Here is a 13,367-nt window from a genome sequence, read left to right as displayed (position 1 = left end):
ACAGCACTTATTTTCCCTGTATGAACATATAAACTCATTGCAACACACCAATATCGCTAAATCGGTGGGAGCCCTGGGCTTGTTTCCCTGCAACAACACAGTCCTGTTGAGGGGTGACGAGAGACATCGATACTCGAAGGGGGTTCCTTATGTCCAGTCTATTCTGCAATTAAGTTTTTGTTGCATGCGTTGCAGAAAACTCCGCTTCGCAGAAAAATGTTGGAAATGGAAGCAACTTTTTCAGTGCTTTCATGGCTATCTCAGGATATTTAGCCTTGTCTTTGATCCAGAATGCCGGCAGAGATGTTATGTCAAACATACTTTTCAGCCCGCCGTCATTTGCAAGCTCGAGGAGTTGATCTCGTTCCCGCGCTGACATAGATGACAGCGGGTAATGACCTCGTACGCGTAATGGCTCAACAGTGGGCGTGACGGGGAATGAGGAAAGGTGCAGTTGACTCATATCACCAAATTTTATCGTTTCCTCGCGGCCCGGTAGCACATGCTTTGCGGCCCGGTAGCGGTCCGCGGCCCAGTGGTTGGGGACCGCTGACCTATCTAATACCCCCCGTCACTACAGTGCTCTGTAAGCACTTTAAGCCCTATTGTATAATACTGTTTACATTGTAAGTACATGCTAGTACCTATGTATTTATGCACCTTTTATTCCATATCCTCACTTTAATCTCCACCCTTATTTTTATATAATTCTTTATTCTTTATAATTGTTGAATGTTGATTTTTGTTTTATGTCACACCCTGGCCAACACATCACAGGGAATTCCTAATACATGTAAATGTACTTAGTGGATAAAGTTGATCCTTGATGACATCACTTCACCAAAAAGTGCTTCAGAATAGATTCAGGTCCTAAGAACAATGCTGTTGCAGCTGAACATCTTTGCAATTTCTCTCCAGAACTGGCCTTCAGCCATTCTGGCACAATCCTGTCCGGCTTAAAGAGAAGCAGATATTCTTCCTTGCCCCACTTCCAGCTCTAGAACTTCCAAAACAGTCTTGGGTCTTGTTTCCAATTCATCTTGCAACCTGCAGCAGTGGCTGCAATGCCAAAGAGCTGGGTAAGTAGAAACAAACACCGTTTGGGGTCGGATGCTCGCTTTAAGATGGGTGTTGCAGTTCCAACTGGACAGAAGGCACATTTTCCCTGTTGAAATGGAGGCCTAAAACAAAACATTAATAAATTCAATCACTGCTTCATGTCTTAATATTGTCACAAAGAGTGTAGAATATGTACTTAGCACCTCTCCCCACCACAATAAGCTCAAAAGCTAATATCCTCCTCCTCCTCACAATCAGAATCAGGTTTAATATCACTGGCATATGTCATTAAGTTTCACACACAAAAAATGCTGGTGAACACAGCAGGCCAGGCAGCATCTATAGGAAGAGGTACAGTCGACGTTTCAGGCCGAGACCCTTCATCAGGACTAACTGAAAGAAGAGATAGTAAGAGATTTGAAAGTGGGAGGGGGAGTGGGAGATCCAAAATGATATGGTCCTCTCCCTTATCCAGCCTCATATCCCTTTTGCCAATCAACTTTCCAGCTCTTAGCTCCGTCCCTTCCCCTCCTGTCTTCTCCTATCATTTCGGATCTCCCCCTCCTCCTCCCACTTTCAAATCTCTGACTATCTCTTCTTTCAATTAGTCCTGACGAAGGGTCTCGGCCCAAAACGTCGACTGTACCTCTTCCTATAGACACTGCCTGGCCTGCTGCGTTCACCAGCATTTTTTGTGAGTGTTGCTTGAAATTCCAGCATCTGCAGGTTTCCTCGTGTTTGTGTCATTAAGTTTGTTGGTTTGCAGTAGCAGTACAGTGCAATATATAAAAACTAAAAATTACAATAAGAAATATATATATATATATACAAAATTAAATTAAGTAAGTAGTGCAAAAAGAGAGCTAAAAATAGTGAGGTAGTGTTCAAGGCTGTTCAGAAATCTGATAGCAGAGGGCAAGATGCTGTTCTTAAAAAGCTGAGTGTATGTCTTCAGGCTCCTGTACGTCCTTTCCAATGATAGCAATGAGAAGAGGGCATGTCCTGGGTGATGGAGGTCCTTAACGATTGATGCCACCTTTTTGACGTATAGCCTTTCGAAGAGGTTCTCGATGCTGGGGAGAGAAATATAAAATTGGTTCAATGTAAAATATATGATATAGATCAAATTTCAAGACATCAGAAAAAAAATTTCAGAAAGTAGCTTTGTGGCAGCCACGAAACAAAGAAACGCCATGGAATCCATTCAAAGAAAATATTGAACATCCAACACACGAAGGAAGAGAAATTGCACAGATAGTAAAAAGTAAGCGAACAACACATAGAATCTCAAACATCAAAGCAGAAGTACAGGAGTGATCATTTCAGTTCAGTTCAGCTCTGTGCCTTAGCTAGATGCAGCTGAAGAGCCAGTCTTCACCGAGGTGCACCAGTCTGCACCAATCGACCCCATCAAACCACGCAAAGCCAGTGAAAAGAGTGACCAGAATCCAGAAATAGATCCAACGTGAACCCCAAAGCGCCCCTCCAGAATGAGTCCACAGCATGTGCCGCTCCTACCAATCTTTGCAACGTGCAACACAAGAGTCCTGCAATTTCCTCCGAAAGCAGCTAGCAGAGAGCGAGAGGAGGACCAAACACAGGCAGATGGCGTCGAACACTCACCCGCACTCTGCTGTCACCTTCGTAGACTTCAACCTTGCTGGATGCCCCAATCACGGAGAAGCAGTGGAGTCGATCGTGGGGTTTCACTCCACTCTCAATGCCTGCATTGGAGGGAAGCAATGGAGTTGATCACGGGCTCAGGCCCCGTATCCAGGCTTCCAGTCCTCCAGGTTGCCCCCTCTGCTCCCAACTTCACCAAACTCCCTCAGAGACAGCCAAGTGTCGGATCGCTCAATCGGCCCAAAAACACACCATTAAAATGTAAATCACAGGTTCCAGTCGCACGCAGCTTAGTAACAGAATCATGTTTGAAAGAAGAAGTAAGAAGTAGTTTTGTGAACTGTCTGCAGGACGTCACTGTTGGCCGTGTTGTTTGCTGGCGCCATCTTGAACATCTGAGAGTGAATTTTTTTAGGTTATGAGAACACTCAGTCCTCTTTTATTGTCATTTAGAAATGCATACATGCGTTAAGAAATGATACAGTATTTCTCCGGAGTGATATCACAGAAAACAGGACAAACCAAAGACGAACACTGACAGAACCACATAATTATAACATATAGTTACAGCAGTGCAAAACAATACCATAATTTGATGAAGAACAAACCATGGGCACGGTAAAAATAGTCTCAAAGTCCCGAGTCGATCGACTCTTGAGTCCTCAATAACAGGCGGCAAAAGGGAAAAACTCCCTGCCATAAACCCCCAGTCACCGTCAACTTGCCGATGCCTTGGAAGCAGCCAACCACAGCCACCACTGAGTCCGTCCATCCAAAAACTTCGAGTCTCCGACCAGCCTCTCTGATACAGTCTCACGAGTGCCAAGAATTAAATATTATTTATAAAATGCTCCATAAAAACAAAGGGAGAGCTGTAACCCTGAGTGTGCAGAAGTCTGCAATATCAAGGCAGAAAGTGAAGCAAGTCTGGCATGTAGTTCCAATCAGATTGCTTTGACTGAAAGTAGGTCACATATATTGGACAGAAACAGCACCTTTCAAATTTTTGAACCAAGATGAAAAGTGTAATTTTATGTTTGTGGTAGGGGTTCTGCAAGAATCCCAGTATCATCTGCAATTATAATTGTAATGTATAGATCTATTTCTTTTAGAGCAATAGCTCCCCTTAGCACTGGTTATGGACTGATAACAACTATGCGTATTGATCTGCTGTCTATGCATGCGCATTGCTCTCTCCCTCTCGCTGCAATGCAAGTACAGCAGTTAAAGCCATCTCCCGTGTGTGTGCTTTTATCTTAATTGATATGTAGTTCAACAGGTACAACAAATTGGCGACAAGTACAGACCTGAGTGTCAGCGAATATCACCAACTGCACTGACAGTTACAGGACAACAGCGAGAAGAAAGAGTTAATCAGTATGGAGAAGGCCACTACAGATGTGAACAAAGGGGTGCATGGGTAACAGTGTACAATGAAAGAAGCACAACTGGCAAAGGTAAAGTGAAAATAATGTGACAACGACCTTAGTTGAGAAAGTTAACGGATTTGATGGTGCTAACGAGGACTGGGAATCATATATCAAGAGGATTGAACTGTATTGTAACGTGAACAACGTGGGTAAGGGAAAGGAAGTCTCTACACTTCTTAGCTTAATGGGTGCAAAAACTTAAAGGCCTTTATGCAACTACATAATTCCTGAAGAGCCAGCAAGTAAGATTGTCAGCAAAATTGTTACAATTTTACAAAATTATTTGAGCTTTAAACCACTGGTGATAGCTGAGAAATGTAGATTTAACAAAAGGAACCAGTCAAAGGATGAAAGTATTGTTGAATACATTGCAGAACTGCACAAACTTTCCCAATACTGTAACTTTAGAGGTGGACATTCTGTTACATTAAGGGACAGGCTTGTATGTGGCATGCATAGCCAAAGCACTCAAAAGAGGCGACTGTCAGAAAGAGACCTAACCTTAGAACAGGCATTGACCATTGCAATATCATTAGAGACTGCAGCAAAGGATGCAGCATAACTACTGAAAAAGAGTTTAGAATGTGAAACACATAAAATGTCCCTGAATGGGTGCAAAAAGCCAAAAATGTTATCAATGTGGCAAACCCTCCATAATGTAAGTCCAAAGAAAAAGTTTACAGGAAGTGCACAGACAAGATCAGATAGAGAGAGTGTACAAGTCAGACAAAAAGCACAACCAAAAAGAAAAACCACATTGTGTGAGAAGTTTCAAACACAAAACTAAACAAATGTATAAAGTCACTAAATGTTAAACAGAGTCAAACAAAGAGTCTGAGAAAGGTGAGCAGTCATGTCTAGAACTGCATAGTATAACTGAAGCAGATCACAAAATCATATGGATCACAATGGATGTGTCTGGTGTAAAACTAAAAATAGAATTGCATACAGGGTCAGTTTTGTCTATAATTTCAGAGAATGATGACAACAAACTGTTTTCTAAGCTACCATTAGTAAAGACCTCAGTGCTGCACAGGTGAAAAAGTGTCTCCCAGAAGGAACCTGAAAATTAATGTGACATACGGAGGCGAAACACAGCAGTTGAAGCTTTATGTGTTGAAAAAGGGAGGGCCAGCACTTGTCGGACGCGAATGGTTGAGAAAATTCCAACTGGACTGGCACTCAATCAAAGCTCTCAATGTGTCATCGACAGGCAACTGCAGCCCAAACGGTAGCACTAACCAGAGACTGTAACAGCTGCTTAACGCTAATGAGAAGGTGTTTGAGAAGGGTTTTGGTAACTTCAAAAGCATGAAGGCCAGAATTGAACTGGAAAAAGCAGCAACGCCAAGATTCCATAAAGCACGTCCAGTGCCTTACACACTATGTCCTAAAGTGGGCGCTGAACTTCAGGGTTTAGAGACAATTGGCATTCTCTCCATGGTTGAATGGAGAAATTCGGCCACATCCATTGTCCTGGTGATCAAGAAGGGGAAGACTGGAGCTACTGGCATATGTGGGGACTTCAAAGTGTGCATCAACCCTGTGCTGCGTGCCGTGTAGTATCCTCTGCCATGAATACAAGGCATTTTTGCATCTTTAGCAGGCAGAGAGAGGTTTTCAAAGATTGACATGACGCAAGCCTATCTGCAAATGGAGATTGAGGAGTCAAGCAGGAAGTTCCTCACAATCAACACTCATGAGGGACTGTTCCAGTATAATCATCTTGTATTTGGCATCACATCAACCCCAACAATTTGGCAAAGAGCAATGGACCAAGTGCTCCAAGATATAAAAGTAACACACTGTTACCTTGCTGACATCATCCTGACTGGCAAACATGATGAAGAACATCTCCAGAACCTTGCCAAAGTGCTTACCAGGCTGAGGGAGTATGATCTGCATGCAAAGAGAGAGAAATGTGAGTTTTTCAAGAACGAAATCTCAAATTGTGGATGTGTCATTGAGAAGCAGGGACTACAAAAGTCACGAGAGAAGATTGAAGCAGCGTTGCAGACACCCGAACCGGAAGATGTGCCACAACTCAGGTCATACTTGGACCTTGTAAACTGTTACCACCAGTTTCTCCCAAACATTGCTACAGTGCTGCACCCATTGAACGCACTGTTGCAGACAGGAGCAAAGTGGGAATGGTTAGGAAGATGTGAACGAGCATTCAAGGAAACAAAAAGACTAATAACATCCAATGAATTGCTCACCTATTATGACCCATCCCTGCCCTTCAGACTGGCATGCGATGCATCCTTTTATGACATTGGAGCTGTGTTGTCACACACGATGGAAGATGGATCTGAACACCCAATTGCACTTGTGTCAAGATCACTGCTGGGCGCAGAATGCGACCGCATACAGATTGAATGAGAGGCTCTTAATCTAGTATGCAGAATACAGAAGTTCCACCATTACCTTTACAGACAAAAGTTTATGCTAGCAACAGACCACCAGTCCCTTGAGTCCATTTTCAATCGCAGGAAGGAAATCCCAGTAATGACTGCTACCCAGTTTCAATGTGAGGCACTTCTCCTCAGAGCCCACTCTTATGACATGGAGTTCAGAGGTACCAAACAACACAGCAATGCTGATGGCTTGCCATGTATTCCACTGTTACCAACTGAAGAAGAAAAGTCTTCATGACTCACCCAACAGAAGCATTTCACTCAGCATTGGTTGTCCAGTTGGTCAAATTCTGAAATGCAAAGAGAAACAAGGAATAACCCAACATTGTCATAAGTCTATGACATCACCTTGCAAGGATGGCCAGCTCATGATAATCCTATGTTTCCAGAGTTCTCAGTGAGACGAGACCAGCTATCTGTATGTCAAAGAGTGCTGATGTGTGGATCTCATGTTATGGTTCTCTCCAACCTTGCACTAGAGTGTTAGAGAATCTGCCTGAATGTCACATGGATATAGTCAAGATGAAGAATCTCACCTGGAGCTACGTGTGGTGGCCAGGAACAGATAGACAGATTGAAGACTTGACAAAAAGACATTCAGGATGTTCCAACACTTAAAATGCACCCCCCTAGGCACCAACACACCCATAGAAGTGGCCATCTTCACTTTAGCAAAAAGCGACTTTGTTGCGACATTCATGAACTCTGATTGCTGTCTATACGTATTTGAAGTGGCCGGAGGTTACACCAATAAAGTCAATCACATCAGAAAAAGACTGCTTCCACACTGAAGACTATCTTCACCAGAAGTGGCTTACCTGAACAAATTGTGAGTGACGATGGACAACAATACACTTTAGAAGAGTTCAAACTTTTCATGAAGAAAAATGGCATCAAACATTTCAAGTTAACTCCTCTCCACCAAGTCATGAATAGTTTATCTGAAAGATTTACCCAAACCTTGAAGAAGTCCAATAAAGCTCATAGTCATAGTCATACCTTATTGATCCCGAGGGAAATTTGGTTTCTTTACAGTTGCACCAACCAAGAACAGAGTATAAATATAGCAATATAAAACCATAAATAATTAAATAATAAAATGTAAATTATGCCAGGAAATAAGTCAGCTGGTCACCCAGGACCAGCCTATTGGCTCAGGGTGTCTGACCCTCCAAGGGAGGAGTTGTAAAGTTTGATGGCCACAGGCAGGAATGACTTCCTATGACGCTCAGTGTTGCATCTCGGTGGAATGAGTCTCTGGCTGAATGTACTCCTGTGCCCACCCAGTACATTATGTAGTGGATGGGAGACGTTGTCCAAGATGGCATGCAACTTGGACAGCATCCTCTTTTCAGACACCACCGTCAGAGAGCCCAGTTCCAACCCCACAACATCACTGGCCTTACGAATGAGTTTGTTGATTCTGTTGGTGTCTGCTACCCTCAACCTGCTGCCTCAGCACACAACAACAAACATGATAGCACTGGCCACCACGGACCACAAGCTATGGACAAGAAGGACATTTCTTCACAGCACAAGGTGGACAACTTCCTTTCTGTGTATTGGAACGCTGTTCACGCAGCAGCAAATCAAACACCTGCAATTGCTGTTCATGAGCAGGGATCTGAGATCTCACGTAGACCTCCTGAAACCAGATCTACGGAGGGAAGTGCCGAATAGATAGTTCAGCTAGTGGCCAAGTGAAGCAACGAGGAGCTTCAAGGTTGGACAGGAAACCTAGCGCGTGATTACCGAGCAGGCAAGTGGACATCCAGTAGGATAGCTACAAGAACTATACACGGCGGATGTTGGAGATCATGGAGATGTCATGTGGACTAGATACAGGATGCTCAGACGAAGAACACACCTGAGTCAACTGCATCCAACGAGACTGACACATTACTGCCACCGGCCCTACCTCTCAGTGCTGATCACATCATTAACAGCAACATGACACCTACAACAGAGAAAGTTGTCTTTGGCAAGGCACCTGCCAAACCTGATGCCATTTCACGGGTCCAAAGGGACTATCCTGAAAGAAACAGAGCACTAGTGAAATTAGTTATAGACTGTCATTGGGAAAGCATCTTTATTTGAATATGGTTTGTTAAAGGGAAATTGAAAGTTTTGTTGCATATACAGTTTTGTTACATTAATCTAAAGGGGGAGGAAGGATAATGTAAGGATCTATTTCTTTTTAAACCCCATAGCACAATGTATGGACTGATAACTTATCTATGCTCATTGACCTTGTCTAGGCATGTGCATTTCTTTTTTCTCCTCTCTCTCTCTCTCTCTCTCTCTCTCTATATATATATATATATATATATCTCGATCTCTCTCTCTCTGTCTCTCTCTCTCTCTATCCCTCTCTATATCTTGTTAATGCACCAGTTAAAGCCACCTCCTGCATGTGTGCTTTTATTTTAATTGATATGCAGTTGTACAGACACAACAATAATTTATGCAAAAGATACATTTAAAAAATACCAGGGGTCATCTAGTTGGCAAAACTATCATTCATGTTTACTGTGTTGAACACATTTCATTTTTACTGATATGACTTTTGACTGCTTTTGGCATATTTATTATTTAAAAAACAATTGGAGAGTTTCACTGTCAGATCCGCCCTCACCTTGGTGATAAATATTCAATGTCCCTCCAATGAGCATATGCTCACGGTGTTCTGCTACTGTACTCATTCACTTCAAGGTTTGGCGTGGTGTGGGTTCAGAGATGCTCTTCTGCACACTACTGTTGTAACATGTGGTTATTTGAGTTACTGTCACCTTCCTGTTGGCTTGAAGTAGTCTAACCATTCTCCTCCGACCTCTCTAATTGACAAGGCATATTCAACCACAGGACTGCTGCTCGCTGGATATGTTTTTATTGTTGTTCACATCATTCTCAGTAAACTCCAAAGACTGTTGTGCATCAAAATCCCTTGAGATTAACAATTTCTGAGATACTGAAACCACCCCATCTGGCACCAACAATCATTCCATAGTCAAGGTCCCTTAGATCACATTTCTTCCTCATTCTGATGTTTGGTCTGAACAACAATTGAACCACTTGACCTTGTCTGCATGTTGTTATGCATTGAATTGCTGCATGTAATTGGCTGATCAGAATTTTCATTATTGAGCAGGTGTACAGGTGTACATTTCTATCACATGCCACTTATTATAGAACGCTCTATAAATATTTCTCAAATAAGTGGCTAGAAAGAAACGTGAATGCTGCATATTACTGTATTGGGAAACAAGTGTGTGGTATCCTTTAACTTGAATAAATAATTTTCCTGCAGTAGCTCTGTGTAACTGAAGTGAGAGGAAGGTATCAGATGGTTTTGCTAAAGTCGTGAACCATTCCCCCGATATCAAGTTCGTAAAACTTTTAATTTTGATCTAACTGTGGTAATTGTTCATGTGTTCCTTCAGTGAAACTAAAATCCTTGCTTGGGTTAGTGTCTATTAAACCTCATAATATTTCTTCCTTAGTAAAATAAAGAAAAAATATTGATCTATGGTAAGTTTAACAAAGAAAGAAAGAAATATATTGACAGATTGTAATTAATTGCTGAATTATGTTGTGTTCTACAAAAGAGACTACAGTTGTTGGAATCTAGAACCAGAGGATAACTTTGGAAAGCATCTATGTAGGCAATAGATGTAACTCAACTGCATCTTTCTACATCAAGGACCTGTCTAACAGGGATCAGTATTGAATCAGCATACAAAGAGGAGGTGCAGCGGCTAATGGACTGATGCAGAGCCTGCAACCTGTCTCTGAATGTGAACAAAACAAAAGGGATGGTTGTTGACTTCAGGAGGACACGGAGTGACCACTCTCTGCTGAACATCGGCGACTCCTCCGTAGAGATCGTTAAGAGCACCAAATTTCTTGGTGTCCACCTGGCAGAGAATCTCACCTGGTCCCTCAACACCAGCTCCATAGCAAAGAAAGCCCAGCAATGTCTCTACTTTCTGCGAAGGCTGAGAAAAGTCCATCTCCCGCCCCCCATCCTCACCACATTCTACAGAGGTTGTATTGAGAGCTTCCTGAGCAGCTGCATCACAGCCTGGTTCGGAAATTGCACCATCTTGGACCGCAAGGCCCTGCAGCGGATAGTGAGGTCAGCTGAGAAGATCATCAGGGTCTCTCTTCCTGCCATCACAGACATTTACACCACATGCTGCATCTGCAAAGCAAACAGCATTATGAAGGACCCACACACCCCTTATATAAACTCTTCTCCCTCCTGCCATCTGGAAAAAGGCACCGAAGCATTCGGACTCTCACGACCAGACTATGTAACAGTTTCTTCCCCCAAACCATCAGACTCCTCAATACCCAGAGCCTGGACTGACAACAACTTACTGCCCTCTACTGTGCCTATTGTCTTGTTTATTATTTATTATAATTTATTGTAGTGCCCGCACTGTTTTGTGTACTTCATGCAGTCCTAGATAGGTCTGTAGTCTAGTGTAGTTTTTGTGTTTTTTCTACGTAGGTCAGTGTAGTTTTTGTATTGTTTCACGTAGCACCATGGTCCTGGAAAATGTCTCATTTTTATTATGTTCTGTACCAGCAGTTATGGTTGAAATGACAATAAAAAGTGACTTGACTTGACTTGACTTGAAAGCATATCAAATCTAATTTTCATACTTCTAAGTTTATGTGGATGTTCCACGGGGAGCTATTGTCCATTCACTCTGGGGATTAACAAGTCTTTTAATGCACTTGAGGTTGCAGCACAGAAATTGGAGCCATATGCGGGTGTATCAAACCTCCTGTTGTAGCACCAGGCTTCACGTCGCACTGCATCATTCTCTTGTTGTCCTGACTCTGGCAGCTTTTCAGCTTACAAAAAGTGATCCCATTCTTTTCAATGAGATTGGGGAGCTCAAAGAGGTTCAGGTGAATTTTTAGTTTATTTTTCTTTAGCTGGTTTCATGTATTTTAATATTATTTGTTTATTATTTTAGTTCTTTAAATCCATTTAAAATATCTCTACCAAAAACACTTAAAAGTCGATGAAAGCCCCAAAATGTCAAAGGTCATTAGGGTTTTATATGGAATATAGAACAGTCCAGGCCCTTTTGCCCACAATGTCATACTACTCTCTAACCTACTCCAAAATCAATCTAACCTTGAGACCATAACATAGAGGAGTTAAGTTTGGCCATTTGGCCCATTGAGCCTGCTCTGCCATTTCAACATGGCTGATCCATTCCCGTCTCAGCCTCAGTTTCCTGTCTCCTCGCTATATCCCCTCGTGCCCTGACTGATCAACCTCTGCCTTAAATATACCTAATGACTCGGCCTGCACAGCCACCTATTGCAATGAATTCCATAGATTCACCGCTTCCTGGCTGAAGAAATTCTTCCTCATCTCCATTCTAAATGGACGTCCCTCTCTTTTGAGGCTGTGATTCTGGTCTTAGACTTCCCACCATAGGAAGCATCCCCTCCAAATCGAGGCTTTTCAACATTGGTAGGTTTCAATAAGAGCCCCCTGATTCTTCTGAACACTGAGTACAGGCCCAGAGCCTTCAAATGCTCCTCATATGATATGCCTTTCAATCCCAGAATAATTTTTGTGAACCTCTTTTGAACCCTCTCTAATATCACCACATCCTTTCTTAGATAAGGGGCCCAGACAGCACATAATACTCCAAATGAGGCCTTATAAAGCCTTTACATTGCATCCCTGCTGTGATATTCTAATCCTCTCAAAATGAATGCTAACATTGCATTTGCCTTCCTCAACACTGACTCAGCCTACAAATTAACCTTTAGTGAACTCTGCATGAGGACTCCCAAGTCTCTTTGCACCTCAGATTTTTGAATTTTCTCTATGCTTTTAAAATATTCTATGCTTTTATGTCTTCGACCAAAGGTCATGACCATTCACTCCCTGACACTGTATTCCATCTCCCACATTTTTGCTCATTCTCCTAATTTGTTTAAATCCTTCTGTAGCCTATCTGCTCCCTCTAACATAGTACTCCATTTTTCTTTCACCCATGTGTCTATCCAAGAATCTCTTAAATCTCCCTAATGTATCAGCCTCTACCACCAGCCCTTTCAAATCACAGCTACCACAATTTTTTTAAAAGTCTACCTCTGACATCTTCCCTGTACTTTCCTTCAAACACCTTTAAGTTATGCTCCCCTCATATTTGATATTTCTACCCTGGAAACAGGCACCGGTTGTCCACTCTATCTTTGCCTCTTATCATCTTGTACACCTCTATCAAGCCACCCCTCATCCTCCTTCACTCTAAAGAGAAAAGCCCGAGTTCCCTCAACTATCCTCATAAGGCAAGCAGATTTTGCTGTAGGTGGGATTTTGCTCTTCCACTGAAGACCCGGTGACTAATTGTGGGTCACTTTGCCTGCCGAGTGCCCTGTCCAACATATACTGTGGTGGGGCTACTCAATTAATGCAGGAGAATAAATGACAGGTCACACTGAGCATGATCTGGTCCATTGTTTGTCAGAAGAGAAGTGCTTCTGGAAAAAGTGATTACTGATATTATTTAGTTGAGTCGCTGTTACCTGCCAGGAAAGGAAATACCAGTGAAGTGGCAGGAACACAGAATACTTACACGTAAGAAAAAAAGAAGCAAACAGAGTATAGGTCACAGCCGTTAACTTCCTGCTAGGGAAGTCTCCCAAGACTAGACAATGTTATGTTTGCTGCACTGGAATTTCGCCCTTTATTAGTTTTCTTCACGCATCAATGGCTACAGAGACATGATGCGGAAATTTATTGTTCATTCCTTTGGTCTCTGCAGTGTGTAGCTGGGGGTATTGGAGAGATAGGCTGCAG

Source organism: Mobula birostris, chromosome 19 (genome assembly GCF_030028105.1).
Source record: "Mobula birostris isolate sMobBir1 chromosome 19, sMobBir1.hap1, whole genome shotgun sequence".
Lineage (NCBI taxonomy): Eukaryota > Metazoa > Chordata > Chondrichthyes > Myliobatiformes > Myliobatidae > Mobula > Mobula birostris.
Note: the sequence above shows the minus strand (reverse complement) of the source record.